Source organism: Salvelinus alpinus, chromosome 1 (assembly GCF_045679555.1).
Source record: "Salvelinus alpinus chromosome 1, SLU_Salpinus.1, whole genome shotgun sequence".
Classification (NCBI taxonomy): Eukaryota; Metazoa; Chordata; class Actinopteri; order Salmoniformes; family Salmonidae; genus Salvelinus; species Salvelinus alpinus.
In genome coordinates this window covers 9922532-9942680 of record NC_092086.1, presented here as the reverse complement: position 1 = coordinate 9942680, position 20149 = coordinate 9922532, and the positions used below count along the sequence as shown (strand labels likewise).

At 45.9% G+C, this 20149-nt stretch overlaps 2 protein-coding genes across 4 annotated transcripts in view; one reads left to right on the top strand and one right to left on the bottom strand.

The window, feature by feature from the left end:
• Positions 1–2005, top strand: part of LOC139536393 (NLR family CARD domain-containing protein 3-like) — a 95685-nt gene extending 93680 nt beyond the window's left edge. For all 3 annotated transcript variants that reach the window (XR_011667502.1, XR_011667554.1, XR_011667466.1), the window contains 2 exons: positions 136–182; positions 639–2005. The gene's annotated coding sequence lies outside the window, so the exon portion shown is untranslated. The remainder of the gene's footprint in view (positions 1–135; positions 183–638) is intronic.
• The window catches only part of LOC139568040 (NLR family CARD domain-containing protein 3-like), a 282966-nt gene that overhangs the window by 154017 nt on the left and 108800 nt on the right, over positions 1–20149 (bottom strand). The gene's annotated exons all lie outside the window — the stretch shown is intronic.

Sequence of the window (20149 nt, the reverse complement as noted above, 5' to 3'; positions counted from 1 at the left end):
TGTGTGTGTGTGTGTGTGTGTGTGTGTGTGTGTGTGTGTGTGTGTGTGTGTGTGTGTGTGTGTGTGTGTGTGTGTGTGTGTGTGAGTTCAGGTGTTTCCCTCAATGACTGTCTGTTCTTCTGCTTACCGCTACAGTGTGGAACATGGAGGAGAGGACACAATGAAACCTGGGCTTAGAAAATGTGAGTGTTGACTGCTGTGAAGAATATGACTAAGAATAAGTCTTAATTCAAGTTAAGTCAAAGTCAAAGACCACCATCATTACTTACTTGGTCATATTAAATATCAGCTGTAGTTCTACAGAAGCAGAAATCAGGGACACCAACGTTTACAAAGAGTTGCTTTGACAATATGTGTGTCTGTGTGTGTGTGTGTGTGTGGGTGTGTGTGTGTGTGTGTGTGTGTGTGGCGCGCGTTCGTGTTATATAAGAAATGTGTGTGTGTGTAATTATTGTGAATAAGTGTGTTTTATATTATCATACAGTATAACATATGATCATTCAACAAGTCTCAAGTTACCTTAACTTCTCCTTTTGATACCTAGAAACATCTACATTAAATGAATTAGTGAAAAGTGAGTTAACATTCTAATGTGAATGATGATGATTTCTAATATTGTGTCTGGTTTCATCCATCAGATGCCTGTGATCTCACACTGGACCCAAACACAGTAAACAGACACCTCTCTCTGTCTGAGGAGAACAGAAAGGTGACATGTCGGACAGAGGAGCAGCCGTATCCTGATCACCCAGAGAGATTTGAGGGCTGTGAACAGGTGCTGTGTAGAGAGGGTCTGACTGGGCGCTGTTACTGGGAGGTAGAGTGTAGTGGGGGAGAGGCTGATATAGGAGTGACATATAAAGGAATCAGCAGGAGAGGAGAGGTTGATGACTGTTGTCTTGGATGGAATGACAAGTCCTGGAGTCTGTTCTGCTCTGACAACAGTTACTCTGCCTGGCACAATAAGAAACCTTCTACCATAGACGTCCTCCCCTCCAGCCCCCACAGAGTAGGAGTGTATCTGGACTGGCCAGCTGGCACTCTGTCCTTCTATAGAGCCTCCTCTGACACACTGACCCACCTGATCACATTCACCTCCACATTCACTGAGCCCCTCTATCCAGGGTTTAGGGTTTGGTGGGATGATGGCGACTCAGTGTCCCTGAAATCATAACCTGACACACACTGGACAGACACACACTGGACACACACACACTCACACTCACACTGGACACACACTCACACTGGACACACACACACACACACTCACACTGGACACACACTCACACTGGACACACACACTCACACTCACACTGGACACAAACACACACTCACACTGGACACACACACAATCACATTGGACACACACACACTCACACTGGACACACACACACTCACACTGGACACACACACTCACACTGGACACACACACACACACACACACACACACACACACACACACACACACACACACACACACTCACACACACACACACACTGGACACACACACACACACACACACACACACACACACACACACACACACACACTGGACACACACACACACACACACACACACACACACACTGGACACACACACACACACACTCACACTGGACACACACACACACACACACACACACACACACACACACACACACACACACACACACACACTGGACACACACACACACACACACACACACACACACACACACACACACTGGACACACACACACACACACACTGGACACACACACACACACACACACACACTGGACACACACACTCACACTGGACACACACACTCACACTGGACACACACACACATGCGTGTCTTCCTATAATTGTGACACTGTTAAAATACCAATGTGATTATTTGTTGTCTTTTATGTTGAATAACAAATTGTATAATTATAAATGGACATACGCTCCATAGTTGTACAAGTATACAAGGATATATTGTACTTTTCATAATAAAACATACTTGAAACAAGAAAAGCATGTTAATTGTGAAAACAGTTTGGTTATTGATGTTACGTTTCCTCTGTCAGGTTGACGTTAACCTGCGACTGGTTGAAACATGAAACTAATATGAAATGAAATACAAAACAATTAAATATGTGGAATAGAATTAAACAAATTGTACGACAAGTGTTGTGATGCAGGGTTACTATAGCAACAGAGTTCTCTCTCTGCTTTCTCTCACTCTCTCTCCTTCTTCTCACTCTCTCTCTCTCTCTGCTCTCTCTGCTCTGCTCTCTCTCTCTTCTCTCTCAGCCTGCTCTCTGTCTGCTCTGCTGTTCTCTCTTTTCTCTGCTCTCTATTGCTCTCTCAGCACTCTCTCTGCTCTCTCTCTCTCTGCCCTCTCTGTTCTTTCTCTCTGCTCTCTCTACTCTCCCTCTGCCTTCTGCTCTCTCTCTGCTTTTTCTATCTGCTCTCTGTCTCTCCCTCTGCTCTCTCTCTCTCTGTTCTCTGCTCTCTCTCTCTCTGCTCTTACTTTTCTCTATGCTCTCTATGCTCTGCTCTATGCTCTGCTCTCTCTCTGCTCTCTCTGCTCTCTCTGCTGTCTATCTCTGCTCTCTCTGTCCTCTCTGCTCTTTCTCTCTGCTCTCTCTTCTCTCTGTTCTCTGCTCTCTCTCTCCCTCTGCTCTTTCTGCTCTGTTCTCTCTGCTCTCTCTCTTTTCTCTGCTCTCTCTGCCCTCTCTCTTCTCTCTGCTCTCTCTTTGCTTTCTCAGCCTGCTCTCTCTCTCTGTTCTCTGCTCTCTCTCTCTGCTCTCTCTCTCTCCCTCTGCTCTCTCAGCCTGCTCTCTCTGCTCTCTGCTCTCTCTTTTCTCTGCTCTCTCTCTGCTCTCACTCTATGCTCTCTCTCACTCTCTTTGCTTTCTCAGCCTGCTCTCTCTCTGCTCTCTCTCTCTCTGCTTTCTCTCTGGTCTATGCTCTCTCTCTCACTCTGCTCTCTCCCCTCTCTGTCTCTCTCTGCTCTCTCTGTGCTCAGCTCGCTCAGCTCTCTCTGCCTTCTGCTCTCTCTGCTCTTTCTCTCTGCTCTCTGTCTCTGCTCTCTCTGCTCTGCTCTCCCTGCTATCTCTCTCTGCTATCTCAGTCTCTGATCTCTCTTTTCTCTATGCTCTGCTTTCTCTCTGTCTGCTCTCGCTCTCTCTGCTCTCTCTTCTCTCTGCTCTCTCTCTGCTCTCTCAGCCTGCTCTCTCTCTCTCTGCTCTCTCTCTCCCTCTGCTCTTCTGCTCTCTCTCTGCTCTCACTCTATGCTCTCTCACTCTCTCTTTGCTTTCTCAGCCTGCTCTCTGCTCTCTCTCTGGTCTCTGCTCTCTCACTCTCCCCTCTCTCTCTCTCTCTCTTTGCTCTCTCAGCCTACTCTCTGCTCTCTCTATGCTCTCTCTGTGCTCTGCTCGCTCAGCTCTCTCTGCTGTCTCTCTCTGCTCTCTCTCTCTCACCCTGCTCTCTCTCCCTCTCTTCTCTCTCCCTCTGCTCTCTCTCTGCTCGCTCTCTGACCTCTCTGCTCTCTGCTTTCTCTCTCTCTGCTCTCTCTCTTTGCCCTCTGCTCTCTCTGCTCTCTCACTCTCTCTTTGCTTTCTGCTCTCTCTCTCTCTCTGCTCTCTCAGCCTGCTCTCTGCTATCTCACTCTGCTCTCTCGCTCTGCACTCTCAGCCTGCTCTCTGCTCTCTCTCTGTTCTCTGATCTCTCTCCCTCTGCTCTCTCTTCTCTGCCCTCTCTGCTCTCTCACTCTCTTTGCTTTCTCAGCCTGCTTTCTGCTCGCTCTCTCTCTCTGCTCTCTCAGCCTGCTCTCTGCTCTCTCTGCCCTCACTCTTCTCTCTGCTCTCTCTCTCTGCTCTCTCAGCCTGCTCTCTGCTCGCTCTCTCTCTGCTATCTCTCTCCCTCTGCGCTCCCTCTCTCACTCTGCTCTCTCTGCTATTTTTCTGCTCTCTGCTCTCTCAGCCTGCTCTCTGCTCTCTCTCTCTCTGTGGTCTTCTCTCTCTCTCTCTCTGCATCTCTCGCTTTTAATACTCAGCAAACTGGATGCAGTTTATCACAGTGCCATCCGTTTTGTTACTAAAGCACCTTATACGACCCACCACTGCGACCTGTATGCCCTAGTCGGCTGGCCCTCGCTACATGTTCGTCGTCAGACCCACTGGCTCCAGGTCATCTACAAGGCTATGCTAGGTAAAGTGCCGCCTTATCTCAGTTCACTGGTCACGATGGCAGCACCCACCCGTAGCACACGCTCCAGCAGGTGTATCTCACTGATCATCCCTAAAGCCAAAACCTCATTTGGCCGCCTTTCCTTCCAGTTCTCTGCTGCCTGCAACTGGAACGAATTGCAAAAATCTCTGAAGTTGGAGACTTTTATCTCCCTCAACAACTTTAACCTCTAACAAGCCTCTACCCCGGGTCCGGGATCACCCCCCTCCCCCCCCCACACTGATTAGCATAGCTAGCATAGCTTCACAAGTAGATAGTAGCATCTAAATATCATTAAATCACAAGTCCAAGACACCAGAAGAAAGATACAGATCTTGTGAATAAACCCATCATTTCTGTTTTTTAAAATGTTTTACAGGGAAGACACAATATGTAAATCTATTAGCTAACCACGTTAGCAGAATACACCATCTTTGTTTGTCCACCATGTTCTCTCTCCACCTCTAGCTATCACCAATTCGGCTAAACTAAGATATTGATAGCCACAAACCAAGAAAAAAACTCATCAGATGACAGTCTGATAACATATTTATGGTATAGGATAGGTGTTGTTAGAAAAAAGTGCATATTTCAGGTAGAAATCACAGTTTACAATTGCACCGACCATCACAAATGACTAGAATTACTAGATAGAGCAACGTGTATGACCCATTTACTCATCATAAAACATTTCATAAAAATAGACAAAGCATAGCAATGGAAAGACACAGTTCTTGTGATTTCAGACCATATTTCAGATTTTCTAAGCGTTTTTCAGCGAAAACACAATAAATCGATAAGTTAGCATACCACATGTGCAAACGTTACCAGAGCATCGATTCCAGCCAAAGAGCGCTATAACGTAATCACCGCCAAAATATATTAATTTTTTCACTAACCTTCTCAGAATTCTTCCGATGACACTCCTGTAACATCATTTTACAACATACATATACAGTTTGTTCGAAAAGGTGCATATTTAGCCATACAAAACCGTGGTTACACAATAAAAATACTAGGAAATCAAGCCTCAATATGTCTGACGTCATCTATCAGAGTGATCTAGTTTAATTGAAAGCTAATCATATACTTGACTAAAAAATACAGGGTTGACAGGAATCGAAAGACAAATTAGTTCTTAATGCAACCGCTGATTTACATTTTTAAAATTATCCTTACTTTTCAATACAGGGTTCGCCAAGTGAAGCTATACCAAACAAAATGGCGAAATATGCGTTTAAAATATTTCGACAGAAACACGATTTATCATATTAAATATTGCTTACTTTGAGCTGTTCTTCCATCAGATTCTTGGGCAATGTATCCTTTCTATGTTATAAACGTCTTTTGGTCGATAGATGTCCTCTGTCCTTCGAAATGTCCACCACCAACGACCGACACCCCAAAACGTGTCCAAAGTTTCAGAGTGCACAACAAATAAATTCCTCAAAATCGCACTAAACGGATATAAATTGCTATAAAACGGTTCAAATTAACTACATTATGATGTTTTTAACAACTATAACGACTGAAAACATGACCGGAGAAATATTGTCATGTTTTGTCTTTGATCTTCATGTCTTGTCCCTGTGCTTCTCTCCGCTGGTCTTATTAGGTTCTTTCCCTCTTTCTCTCTTTCTCTCTCCTCCTCCCTCTCTCCCTCTCCCGCTCTCTCTCTCTATCGTTCCGTTCCTGCTCCCAGCTGTTTCTCATTCTCCTAACGACCTCATTTACTCTTTCACACCTGTCCCCTATTTTGCCCTCTGATTAGAGTCCCTATTTCTCCCTCTGTTTTCCGCCTCTGTCCTTGTCGGATTCTTGTTTGATGTTTGCTGTTCCTGTGTCCTTGTTCCGCCCTGTCGTGTTCTTTGCCTTCTTCAGATGCTGCGTGTGAGCAGGTGTCTATGTCAGCTACGGCCAGTGCCTTCCCGAAGCGACCTGCAGTCTGTGGTCGCGTCTCCAGTCGTTCCTCTCTATTGACGAGAGGATTTCAGTTTCCTGTTTTGGATTTACCATTGATTATATCCAGGAGAATCATTATTTGTTTAATACTGGAATAAAGACTCTGTTACTATTACGTCGCTTTTGGGTCCTCATTCACCAGCATAACAGAAGAATCCGACCAAGAATGGACCCAGCGACTACGGATTCTCGCAACACTGCCGTCGAGATCCAGGGAGCTATGCTCGGCAGACACGAGCAGGAATTGTCTGCTGCTCGTCATGCCGTTGAGACCCTGTCCGCTCAGGTCTCCGATCTCTCAGGACAGTTTCAGAGTCTTCGTCTCGTGCCACCAGCTACTTCCTGGTCTTCCGAGTCTCCGGAACCTAGGGTTAATAACCCACCATGTTACTCTGGGCAGCCCACTGAGTGTCGCTCCTTTCTCACCCAGTGTGATATTGTGTTCTCTCTCCAGTCCAACACATACTCAAGAGAGAGAGCTCGGATCGCTTACGTCATATCACTCCTTACTGGTCGGGCTCGGGAGTGGGGCACAGCTATCTGGGAGGCAAGGGCTGAGTGTTCTAACGTTTATCAGAACTTTAAAGAGGAGATGATACGGGTTTTTGATCGTTCAGTTTTTGGGAAGGAGGCTTCCAGGGCCCTGGCTTCCCTATGTCAAGGTGATCGATCCATAACGGATTACTCTATAGAGTTTCGCACTCTTGCTGCATCCAGTGACTGGAACGAGCCGGCGTTGCTCGCTCGTTTTCTGGAGGGACTCCACGCTGAGGTTAAGGATGAGATTCTCTCCCGGGAGGTTCCTTCCAGCGTGGACTCTTTGATTGCACTCGCCATCCGCATAGAACGACGGGTAGATCTTCGTCACCGAGCTCGTGGAGGAGAGCTCGCGTTAACGGTGTTTCCCCTCTCCGCATCTCAACCATCTCCTCCCACCGGCTCAGAGACTGAGCCCATGCAGCTGGGAGGTATTCGCATCTCGACTAAGGAGAGGGAACGGAGAATCACCAACCGCCTTTGCCTCTATTGCGGTTCTGCTGGACATTTTGTCATGTCATGTCCAGTAAAAGCCAGAGCTCATCAGTAAGCGGAGGGCTACTGGTGAGCGCTACTACTCAGGTCTCTCCATCAAGATCCTGTACTACCTTGTCGGTCCATCTACGCTGGACCGGTTCAGCTGCTTCCTGCAGTGCCTTGATAGACTCAGGGGCTGAGGGTTGTTTTATGGACGAAGCATGGGCTCGGAAACATGACATTCCTCTCAGACAGTTAGGGAAGCCCACGCCCATGTTCGCCTTAGATGGTAGTCTTCTCCCCAGTATCAGATGTGAGACACTACCTTTAACCCTCACTGTATCTGGTAACCACAGTGAGACCATTTCCTTTTTGATTTTTCGTTCACCTTTTACACCTGTTGTTTTGGGTCATCCCTGGCTAGTATGTCATAATCCTTCTATTAATTGGTCAAGTAATTCTATCCTATCCTGGAACGTTTCTTGTCATGTGAAGTGTTTAATGTCTGCTATCCCTCCTGTGTCTTCTGTCCCCTCTACTCAGGAGGAACCTGGTGATTTGACAGGAGTGCCGGAGGAATATCATGATCTGCGCACGGTCTTCAGTCGGTCCAGAGCCAGCTCCCTTCCTCCTCACCGGTCGTATGATTGTTGTATTGATCTCCTTCCGGGGACCACTCCCCCTCGGGGTAGACTATACTCTCTGTCGGCTCCCGAACGTAAGGCTCTCGAGGATTATCTGTCTGTTTCTCTCGACGCCGGTACCGTGGTGCCTTCTTCCTCTCCCGCCGGAGCGGGATTTTTCTTTGTTAAGAAGAAGGACGGTACTCTGCGCCCCTGCATGGATTATCGAGGGCTGAATGACATAACGGTTAAGAATCGTTATCCGCTTCCCCTTATGTCGTCAGCCTTCGAGATTTTGCAGGGAGCCAGGTTCTTTACTAAGTTGGACCTCCGTAACGCTTACCATCTCGTACGCATCAGAGAGGGGGACGAGTGGAAGACGGCGTTTAACACTCCGTTAGGGCATTTTGAATACCGGGTTCTGCCGTTCGGTCTCGCTAATGCTCCAGCTGTCTTTCAGGCATTAGTTAATGATGTACTGAGAGACATGCTGAACATTTTTGTTTTCGTTTACCTTGACGATATCCTGATTTTTTCACCGTCACTCGAGATTCATGTTCAGCACGTTCGACGTGTACTCCAGCGCCTTTTAGAGAATTGTCTCTACGTGAAGGCTGAGAAGTGCGCCTTTCATGTCTCCTCTGTCACATTTCTCGGTTCTGTTATTTCCGCTGAAGGCATTCAGATGGATCCCGCTAAGGTCCAGGCTGTCAGCGATTGGCCCGTTCCTAAGTCACGTGTCGAGTTGCAGCGCTTTCTCGGTTTCGCTAATTTCTATCGGCGTTTCATTCGTAATTTCGGTCAAGTGGCTGCCCCTCTCACAGCTCTGACTTCTGTCAAGACTTGCTTTAAGTGGTCCGGTTCCGCCCAGGGAGCTTTTGATCTCCTCAAGAAGCGTTTTACATCCGCCCCTATCCTTGTTACTCCTGACGTCACTAAACAATTCATTGTCGAGGTTGACGCTTCAGAGGTGGGCGTGGGAGCCATTCTGTCTCAGCGCTTCCAGTCTGACGATAAGGTCCATCCTTGCGCCTACTTTTCTCATCGCCTGTCGCCATCGGAACGCAACTATGATGTGGGTAACCGCGAACTGCTCGCCATCCGCTTAGCCATAGGCGAATGGCGACAGTGGTTGGAGGGGGCGACCGTCCCTTTTGTCGTTTGGACTGACCATAAGAACCTTGAGTACATCCGTTCGGCCAAACGACTTAATGCACGTCAAGCTCGTTGGGCGTTGTTTTTCGCTCGTTTCGAGTTTGTGATTTCCTATCGTCCGGGAAATAAGAACACCAAGCCTGATGCCTTATCCCGTCTCTTTAGTTCTTCTGTGGCTTCTACCGACCCCGAGGGGATTCTCCCTGAAGGGCGTGTTGTCGGGTTGACTGTCTGGGGAATTGAGAGACAGGAAAAGCAAGCACTCACTCACACTGCGTCGCCGCGCGCTTGTCCTAGTAACCTTCTGTTCGTTCCTGTCTCTACTCGTCTGGCTGTTCTTCAGTGGGCTCATTCTGCCAAGTTAGCTGGCCACCCCGGCGTTCGGGGTACGCTTGCTTCTATTCGCCAGCGGTTTTGGTGGCCTACTCAGGAGCGGGACACGCGCCGTTTCGTGGCTGCTTGTTCGGACTGCGCGCAGACTAAGTCAGGTAACTCTCCTCCTGCCGGTCGTCTCAGACCGCTTCCCATTCCTTCTCGACCATGGTCTCACATCGCCTTAGACTTTATTACCGGTCTGCCTTCGTCTGCGGGGAAGACTGTGATTCTTACGGTTATCGATAGGTTCTCTAAGGCGGCACATTTCATTCCCCTCGCTAAGCTTCCTTCCGCTAAGGAGACGGCACAAATCATCATTGAGAATGTGTTCAGAATTCATGGCCTCCCGTTAGACGCCGTTTCAGACAGAGGCCCGCAATTCGCGTCACAGTTTTGGAGGGAGTTCTGTCGTTTGATTGGTGCTTCCGTCAGTCTCTCTTCCGGGTTTCATCCCCAGTCTAACGGTCAAGCAGAAAGGGCCAATCAGTCGATTGGTCGCATATTACGCAGCCTTTCGTTTCGAAACCCTGCGTCTTGGGCAGAACAGCTCCCCTGGGCTGAGTACGCTCACAACTCGCTTCCTTCGTCTGCTACCGGGCTATCCCCGTTTCAGAGTAGTCTTGGGTACCAGCCTCCTCTGTTTTCGTCCCAGCTCGCCGAGTCCAGCGTTCCCTCCGCTCAGGCTTTTGTCCAACGTTGTGAGCGCACCTGGAGGAGGGTCAGGTCTGCACTTTGCCGTTACAGGGCGCAGACTGTGAGAGCCGCCAATAAACGTAGGATTAAGAGTCCTAGGTATTGTCGCGGTCAGAGAGTGTGGCTTTCCACTCGTAACCTTCCCCTTACGACAGCTTCTCGCAAGTTGACTCCGCGGTTCATTGGTCCGTTCCGTGTCTCTCGGGTCGTCAATCCTGTCGCTGTGCGACTGCTTCTTCCGCGACATCTTCGTCGCGTCCACCCTGTCTTCCATGTCTCTTGTGTCAAGCCTTTTCTTCGCGCCCCCGTTCGTCTTCCCTCCCCCCCCCCCGTCCTTGTCGAGGGCGCTCCTATTTACAAGGTACGGAAGATCATGGACATGCGTCCTCGGGGACGTGGTCACCAGTACTTAGTGGATTGGGAGGGTTACGGTCCTGAGGAGAGGAGTTGGGTTCCATCTCGGGACGTGCTGGACCGTTCGTTGATTGATGATTTCCTTCGTTGCCGCCAGGGTTCCTCCTCGAGTGCGCCAGGAGGCGCTCGGTGAGTGGGGGGGTACTGTCATGTTTTGTCTTTGATCTTCATGTCTTGTCCCTGTGCTTCCCTCTGCTGGTCTTATTAGGTTATTTCCCTCTTTCTCTCTCTCTCTCTCCTCCTCCCTCTCTCCCTCTCCCGCTCTCTCTCTCTATCGTTCCGTTCCTGCTCCCAGCTGTTTCTCATTCTCCTAACGACCTCATTTACTCTTTCACACCTGTCCCCTATTTTGCCCTCTGATTAGAGTCCCTATTTCCTCCCTCTGTTTTCCGCCTCTGTCCTTGTCGGATTCTTGTTTGATGTTTGCTGTTCCTGTGTCCTTGTTCCGCCCTGTCGTGTTCTTTGCCTTCTTCAGATGCTGCGTGTGAGCAGGTGTCTATGTCAGCTACGGCCAGTGCCTTCCCGAAGCGACCTGCAGTCTGTGGTCGCGTCTCCAGTCGTTCCTCTCTATTGACGAGAGGATTTCAGTTTCCTGTTTTGGATTTACCATTGATTATATCCAGGAGAATCATTATTTGTTTAATACTGGAATAAAGACTCTGTTACTATTACGTCGCTTTTGGGTCCTCATTCACCAGCATAACAAATATTGCTGGTTAGACAACGATTTGGAACGAGGCAAGTCCGATGGCCTTCACGCTTCAGGCGCACGACGAGAAAGGGCGGCCCCTATACATTTTGGTCTTTTATAATGGCTGTGAATGTCCCATCGATTTCATTCAAAACGTGATGACGTACAGACACCCAGAGGAAGACGTAGGCAGTGTCGGTTTCTTCATAGCATTCACTGTCGCCTTAAAAACAGACTCCAGATCAGAGGTAAAAATTTCTGAAATCTGAACCCTGTCATGAAAAGTGCTGTAGAAATTGTTCTGTACCACTCAGAGACAAAATTCCAACTTCTATAGAAACTAGAAGGTGTTTTCTATCCAATAATAACAATAATATGCATATTGTACGATCAAGAATTTAGCACGAGGCAGTTTAATTTGGAGACACAAATATGCTAATGCGGAACAGCACCCCCTATAGTTCCAAGAAGTTAATACTTCTATGTTTGAGGAATTTTAATTATGGGATTTCTGTTGTTTTGAATTTGGCGCCCTGCAATTTCACTGGCTGTTGTCGAGGACGCTACCGTCCCACTTGTACCAGAGAGGTTTAAAAAAGTGCTTTCTGGACAGTTTTTCGAAATTCTTTCGATTCTTTTGTCAATTACACATGTATAAGAACTGTACATACATACTTTTGTCATATTTTATTGTCATCTTTTTTTTACTTGTCCGTATGGCATATGTTTTGCCCATTTGCAATAGGATTTCATAGGAAGTTAACTTCTTATGGCTGTGGGCAGTATTGAGAAGCTTGGATGAATAAGGTGCCCAGAGGTGCCCAGAGTAAACAGCCTTCTCCTCAGACCCAGTTGCTAATATATGCATATTATTAGTACATTTGGATAGAAAACACTCTGAAGTTTCTAAAACTGTTTGAATGATGTCTGTGAGTATAACAGAACTCATATGCCAGGCAAAAACCTGAGAAAAAATCCAAACAGGAAGTGGGAAATCTGAAGTTGGTCGATTTTCAACTCAGCCCCTATCGAAAACACAGTGGGATATGGGTCAAGTTGCACTTCCTAATGCTTCCACTAGATGTCAACCGTCTTTAGAAATTTGAATGAGACTTCTACTTTGAAGTGGGGTAGGATGAGAGCTCTTTTAGTCAGTGGTCTGGAAGAGTCACGGGTCGCTCTCTTCACATGAGAGCGACCTGCGTTCCATTGCTTTTCTACAGACAATGGAATTCTCCGGCTGGAACGTTATTGAAGATTTATGATAAAAACATCATAAAGATTGATTCTATACTTAGTTTGAAATGTTTCTACGACCTGTAATATAACTTTTTGAACTTTTCGTCCGACGTTCAGCTGAACCTTCACGCGCGTTTGGATTTGTGTACCAAAAAAAGATATTAGGACATAAATTATGGAAATTATCGAACAAATCAAACATTTATTGTGGAACTAGGATTCATGGGAGTGCATTCTGATGAAGATCATCAAAGGTAAGTGAATATTTATAATGTTATTTCTGATTTCTGTTGACTCCAACATGGCGGATAAATAAAGAACAATTCTGAGCTCCGTTCTCAGATTATTGCATGGTTTGCTTTTTCCGTAAAGCTTTTTTGAAATCTGACACAGTGGTTGCATTAATAAGGAGAAGTATATCTATAATTCCATGTGTAACACTTGTATTTTCATCAACATTTATGATGCGTATTTCTGTAAAATTGATCTGGCTATGCAAAATCACTGGATGTTTTTGGAACTAGTGAATGTAACGCGCCAATGTAAACTCCGATTTTTTTATATAAATATGAACTTTATCAAACAACACATACATGTATTGTGTAACTAGAAGTCCTATGAGTGTCATCTGATGAAGATCATCAAAGGTTTGTGATACCTTAACGGATTCGTCTGAACACACCGCTGGATCTGTAGCTTTTCTGGAAAAAAACTAATTTCTTTGACCATCACCAATTGTACATTGTACGATTTCTCTAAAATTACGATAGATAAATGGCTGGTTCTTTCTTTCCTGACACCGTAGGTTCATGTACATTGACGTGGTCAAATTAGCGATCCCTTCAGCCCGATCCCTTCAGATATTGACATTTAATCCCAGAAAAATGGCCTTAACTCAAAAAAGCGTTGAGGCCTCGACGCCATCTTGTTTCTAGGCTAGCAGCCCATTAGTCCAAACCAATGCTCACCAAGTGTCGTCTTCGAAGTCTATTCCATTTAGGAGAAATGGCCATGTCGTGATTGGTGATGTTTTGTACATTTGCAATAAGATTCCATTCGCCATCTGGTGGAATTTACCGGAACAGCAGAAAAATGACCAAAATTGTAACATTTTATAAAACGGAAACCGAATGTACGAGACACTTCGTTCGATGACTTCCGGAAGATCTGGCCCCGGTGCGATGGCCCGGACGTCTAGTAAGGGACCGTACATTTGCAATATGGAGATTCTCATCGATCATACAGCAAATGCCAAAAAGTGCCCTTCATGTATGTTAAGTCAAAGTAAAAGACCACCATCATCATACTTGGTCATATTAAATATCAGCTGTAGTTCTACAGAAGCAGAAATCAGGGACACCAAAGTTTACAAATAGTTGCTTTGACAATGTGAATATCTGTGTGTGTGTGTGTCCAGTGTGTGTTTGTGTGTGTGTGTGTGTCTGTGTGTAATTAATAGGAATAAGTGTGTTTTATATTACCATACAGTATAACATATGATCATTCAACAAGTCTCAAGTTACGTTAACTTATCCTTTTGATACCTAGAAACATCTACATTAAATTGATGAGTGAAAAGTGAGTTAACATTCTAATGTGAATGATGATGATTTCTAATATTGTGTCTGGTTTCATCCATCAGATGTCTGTGATCTCACACTGGACCCAAACACAGTAAACAGACTCCTCTCTCTGTCTGAGAAGAACAGAAAGGTGACATGTAGGACAGAGAAGCAGCCGTATCCTGATCACCCAGAGAGATTTGAGGACTGTGAGCAGGTGCTGTGTAGAGAGGGTCTGACTGGGCGCTGTTACTGGGAGGTAGAGTGGAGTGGGAGAGGGGCTGATATAGGAGTGACATATAAAGGAATCAGCAGGAGAGGAAGGGGTGATGACTGTTGTCTTGGATACAATAACAGGTCCTGGAGTCTGTTCTGCTATGACAACAGTTACACTGCCTGGCACAATAATAGTCTCACTATAATAGACGTCCCCTCCACCAGCTCCCACAGAGTAGGAGTGTATCTGGACTGGCCAGCCGGCACTCTGTCCTTCTATAGAGCCTCCTCTGACACACTGACACACCTGTTCACATTCACCTCCACATTCACTGAGCCCCTCCATCCAGGGTTTAGGGTTCATTATGATGAAGACTCCTCAGTGTCACTGTAAATAATATCCTGACACACACACACACACACACACACACACACACACACACACACACACACACACACACACACACACACACACACACACACACACACACACACACACACACACACACAAAAACATTGGACACACTGAATAGACACATACAAACACTGGACAAACAAACACAGGACACACACACACACTGGATACACACACAGGACACACACACAATGGACACACACACAAACACACAAACAGAACACACACACAGTGAAAACACCGACACCGACACACAAACACAGGACACACACACACTCACTGGACACACACAATTACACACACACACACACACACACACACACACACACACACACACACACACACACACACACACACACACACACACACACACACACACACACACACACAGGACACATACAAAAACTGGACACACACACACTGGACACACACACACTGACACACACACATTGGCCACACACACACACTGGACACACACACACACACACAGCGGGGACACACACGACACACACACACACACACACAGGGCACACTGGACACACTGGACACACACACAAACACACACACACACACACACAGTGGACACACACACAGGACACACACACACACACACACACACACACACACACACACACACACACACACACACACACACACACACACAGCGGGGACACACACTGACACACATACACTGGACACACACACACACTCACACACAGACACAGCGGGGACACAGTGGAGACACACACAGGGCACACACTCACACTGTGATTTTATGATATATTTTACATTTTGTGTATTTACCACAGGAGGTTGGTGGGACCTTAATTTGGGAGGACAGGCTTGTAATGGCTGGAGGGGAATAAGTGGAATGGTATCAAACACGTGGTTTCCATGTGTTCCATTTCATTCACTCTGTTCCAGACATTATTATGAGCCGTCCTCCCCTCAGCAGCCTCCTCTGGTATGTACTGTCCTATATGTGAGAGAGCTCCAACAAGGAATTACAATATATGTATTACTTTTAATACCTGCAAATGTCAAATAAACTACTTGACCTCCTTATGAATGTCTGCAGCCGACTAGGCTGTTGGCGTCTGACAAGAGGTGAAAATATTACCGGAATATTCTGCAAATGTTGATGAAAACGTCACTCAATCCACCCAAAACAACATGCAGTCTTTCCACGTTATGAGTTGATGTTAAAGTAACATTCTCAGAACATACTGCACTTGTTTTATACTGTTTTAGATGGATCCTCTGTTTATCATCTTGTTTTATACTGTTTTAGATGGATCCTCTGTTTATCATCTTGTTTTATACTGTTTTAGATGAATCCTCTGTTTATCATCTTGTTTTATACTGTTTTAGATGGATCCTCTGTTTATCATCTTGTTTTATACTGTTTTAGATGGATCCTCTGTTTATCATCTTGTTTTATACTGTTTTAGATGGATCCTCTGTTTATCATCTTGTTTTATACTGTTTTAGATGGATCCTCTGTTTATCATCTTGTTTTATACTGTTTTAGATGGATCCTCTGTTTATCATCTTGTTTTATACTGTTTTAGATGGATCCTCTGTTTATCATCTTGTTTTATACTGTTTTAGATGGATCCTCTGTTTAAACATTTAAACTCTTACAATAACACTGTTAAAATACCAATGTGATAATTTGTTGTATGTCTTTTATGTTGAAAAAAAAATTGTACCATTATATATGGACATATGCTCCATAGTTGTACATGGATATATTGTACTTTTCAAAATAAAACATACTTGAAACAAGAAAAAGCATGTTAATTGTGAAAACAGTTTCGTTATTGATTTTACATTGCCTCTGCCAGTCACAGGTTGACGTTTGTCATGAATCTTGACCTGGAGGCAGAACTGTGTGATTTCCTCTAGATGCCAGCTGCAAAGTCAAAATTGGCTGTGGAAAATAATGTTGTTTTATGGTCTTAATTTAAGGGAAGGATTAGCAGTGTGGTTGGGGTTGAGGTTAGGATTAAAATCGGATTTTCATACTTTGTGCCTGTGTCATCTAGTGACCATTTTGCTGAACTGCCTCCAGAACAACATTCATGACAATAAATGCCAACCTGCCTCCCAGTCATCCCCTCCTTATCTTTACAAGGCTGCAGAACATGCAAGATAGTGATGTGGGGGTTCTCTCATAACCCTCAGTCCCCAGGTGGGTAGATGGCAGGTTGTATAAAGAGAAGCTAGTGATGTGGGGGTTCTCTCATAACCCTCAGTCCCCAGGTGGGTAGATGGCAGGTTGTATAAAGAGAAGCTAGTGATGTGGGGGTTCTCTCATAACCCTCAGTCCCCAGGTGGGTAGATGGCAGGTTGAATAAAGAGAAGCTAGTGATGTGGGGGTTCTCTCATAACGCTCAGTCCCCAGGTGGGTAGATGGCAGGTTGTATAAAGAGAAGCTAGTGATGTGGGGGTTCTCTCATAACCCCCAGTCCCCAGGTGGGTAGATGGCAGGTTGTATAAAGAGAAGCTAGTGATGTGGGGGTTCTCTCATAACCCTCAGTCCCCAGGTGGGTAGATGGCAGGTTGTATAAAGAGAAGCTAGTGATGTGGGGGTTCTCTCATAACCCTCAGTCCCCAGGTGGGTAGATGGCAGGTTGAATAAAGAGAAAACAATAGGCTACATAAAACAATCCATAAATGTATAATTATTGTGCAATTTACACAAAACATTATGAACACCTTTCTGTCCATGACAAACTGACCAGGTGAATCCAGGTGAAAGATATGATCCCTTATTGATGTCACTTGCAGATGAAGGGGACGGGACAGGTTAAATAATACTTTTTAAGCCTTGATACAATTGAGACATGGATTGTGTATGTGTGCCATGGTGTGGAGTCATTCTCTTCTAACCCAATCACAGCTGCTCCAGGGCCTCCTGGGTTGAGGAGTCATTCTCTTCTAACCTAATCACAGCTGCTCCAGGGCCTCTTGGGTTGAGGAGTCATTCTCTTCTAACCTAATCACAGCTGCTCCAGGGCCTCCTGGGTTGAGGAGTCATTCTCTTCTAACCTAATCACAGCTGCTCCAGGGCCTCCTGGGTTGAGGAGTCATTCTCTTCTAACCTAATCACAGCTGCTCCAGGGCCTCCTGGGTTGAGGAGTCATTCTCTTCATTCTAATCACAGCTGCTCCAGGGCCTCCTGGGTTAAGGAGTCATTCTCCTATAACATAATCACAGCTGCTCCAGGGCCTCCTGGGTTGAGGAGTCATTCTCCTATAACATAATCACAGCTGCTCCAGGGTCTCCTGGGTTGAGGAGTCATTCTCTTCTAACCTACTCACAGCTGCTCCAGAGCCTCTTGGGTTGAGGAGTCATTCTCTTCTATCCTAATCACAGCTGCTCCAGGGCCTCCTGGGTTGAGGAGTCATTCTCTTCTAACCTAATCACAGCTGCTCCAGGGCCTCCTGGGTTGAGGAGTCATTCTCTTCTAACCTAATCACAGCTGCTCCAGGGCCTCCTGGGTTGAGGAGTCATTCTCTTCTATCCTAATCACAGCTGCTCCAGGGCCTCCTGGGTTGAGGAGTCATTCTCTTCATTCTAATCACAGCTGCTCCAGGGCATCCTGGGTTGAGGAGTCATTCTCTTCTAACCTAATCACAGCTGCTCCAGGACCTCCTGGGTTGAGGAGTCATTCTCTTCATTCTAATCACAGCTGCTCCAGGGCCTCCTGGGTTGAGGAGTCATTCTCTTCTAACCTAATCACAGCTGCTCCAGGGCCTCCTGGGTTGAGGAGTCATTCTCTTCTAACCTAATCACAGCTGCTCCAGGGCCTCTTGGGTTGAGGAGTCATTCTCTTCTAACCTAATCACAGCTGCTCCAGGGCCTCCTGGGTTGAGGAGTCATTCTCTTCTAACCTAATCACAGCTGCTCCAGGGCCTCCTGGGTTGAGGAGTCATTCTCTTCTAACCTAATCACAGCTGCTCCAGGGCCTCCTGGGTTGAGGAGTCATTCTCTTCTAACCTGATCACAGCTGCTCCAGGGCCTCCTGGGTTGAGGAGTCATTCTCTTCATTCTAATCACAGCTGCTCCAGGGCCTCCTGGGTTGAGGAGTCATTCTCTTCTAACCTAATCACAGCTGCTCCAGGACCTCCTGGGTTGAGGAGTCATTCTCTTCTAACCTAATCACAGCTGCTCCAGGACCTCCTGGGTTGAGGAGTCATTCTCTTCATTCTAATCACAGCTGCTCCAGGGCCTCCTGGGTTGAGGAGTCATTCTCTTCATTCTAATCACAAACAAACCAATGAACATGATGGTCCAACTCAGTAGGTGGGAGATTTCCTCTAGATATGCCAGCTGTAAAGTCAGATTGTGTCTATTACATGATGGTCCAACACAGTAGGGGGGAGATTTCCTCTAGATATGCCAGCTGTAAAGTCAGATTGTGTCTATTACATGATGGTCCAACACAGTAGGGGGGAGATTTCCTCTAGATATGCCAGCTGTAAAGTCAGATTGTGTCTATTACATGATGGTCCAACTCAGTAGGGGGGAGATTTCCTCTAGATATGCCAGCTGTAAAGTCAGATTGTGTCTATTACATGATGGTCCAACTCAGTAGGGGGGAGATTTCCTCTAGATATGCCAGCTGTAAAGTCAGATTGTGTCTATTACATGATGGTCCAACTCAGTAGGGGGGAGATTTCCTCTAGATAATCCAGCTGCAAAGTCAAAATTGTCTTACAGTTTTTTACAATCGCTAACATCCTTTTGTCCTTTAATCTGTCGTCACATTTTCAAAACTCTAAACACAATTAGCACAACATGTGTCTTGTTGTGGACCATTAACACAATTCATGTTGTTTTCACAGAATATGCAGTCAATTAACACATTTCTAAAACACTTACATTTTCTTTACATACAATCTTGCCCAATACCAAAATGATGGATCTTTCTCATCTTATTTACAAATGCTTCCACACAGCATTCCAGAAATGAAGACCTGATGTTCATTAAATACAGTATAAAGCCTCTCCTTCCACACAGCATTCCAGAAATGAAGACCTGATGTTCATTAAATACAGTATAAAGCCTCTCCTTCCACACAGCATTCCAGAAATGAAGACCTGATGTTCATTAAATACAGTATAAAGCCTCTCCTTCTGCAACAACAGCAGATCAAAGCTGTATTGAAAAAACTGATAAGCATTTTTGAATGAACAGATCATTGAAACATTGACAAATATCTGATTTACTGTAAGATGTGTCAAATAGACCAACCACATCTGATTCCAATCTCAATCAGAGACATAGCCAGGTGTTGAAGTTCTTTCAGTTACATGGACAAACACAGTACAAAGAGGACTCTTTGGATTGATTTAGTTCAATGTGGATACAGAACAACACAGAGGATTAGAGAGAGAACAAATAATGTCTGGACCAGGGAGAGGAGTAGTTGGACCAGAGAGAGGAGTAGCTGGACCAGAGAGAGGAGTAGTTGGACCAGAGAGAGGAGTAGTTGGACCAGGGAGAGGAGTAGCTGGACCAGGGAGAGGAGTAGCTGGGCCAGGGAGAGGAGTAGTTGGACCAGGGAGAGGAGTAGTTGG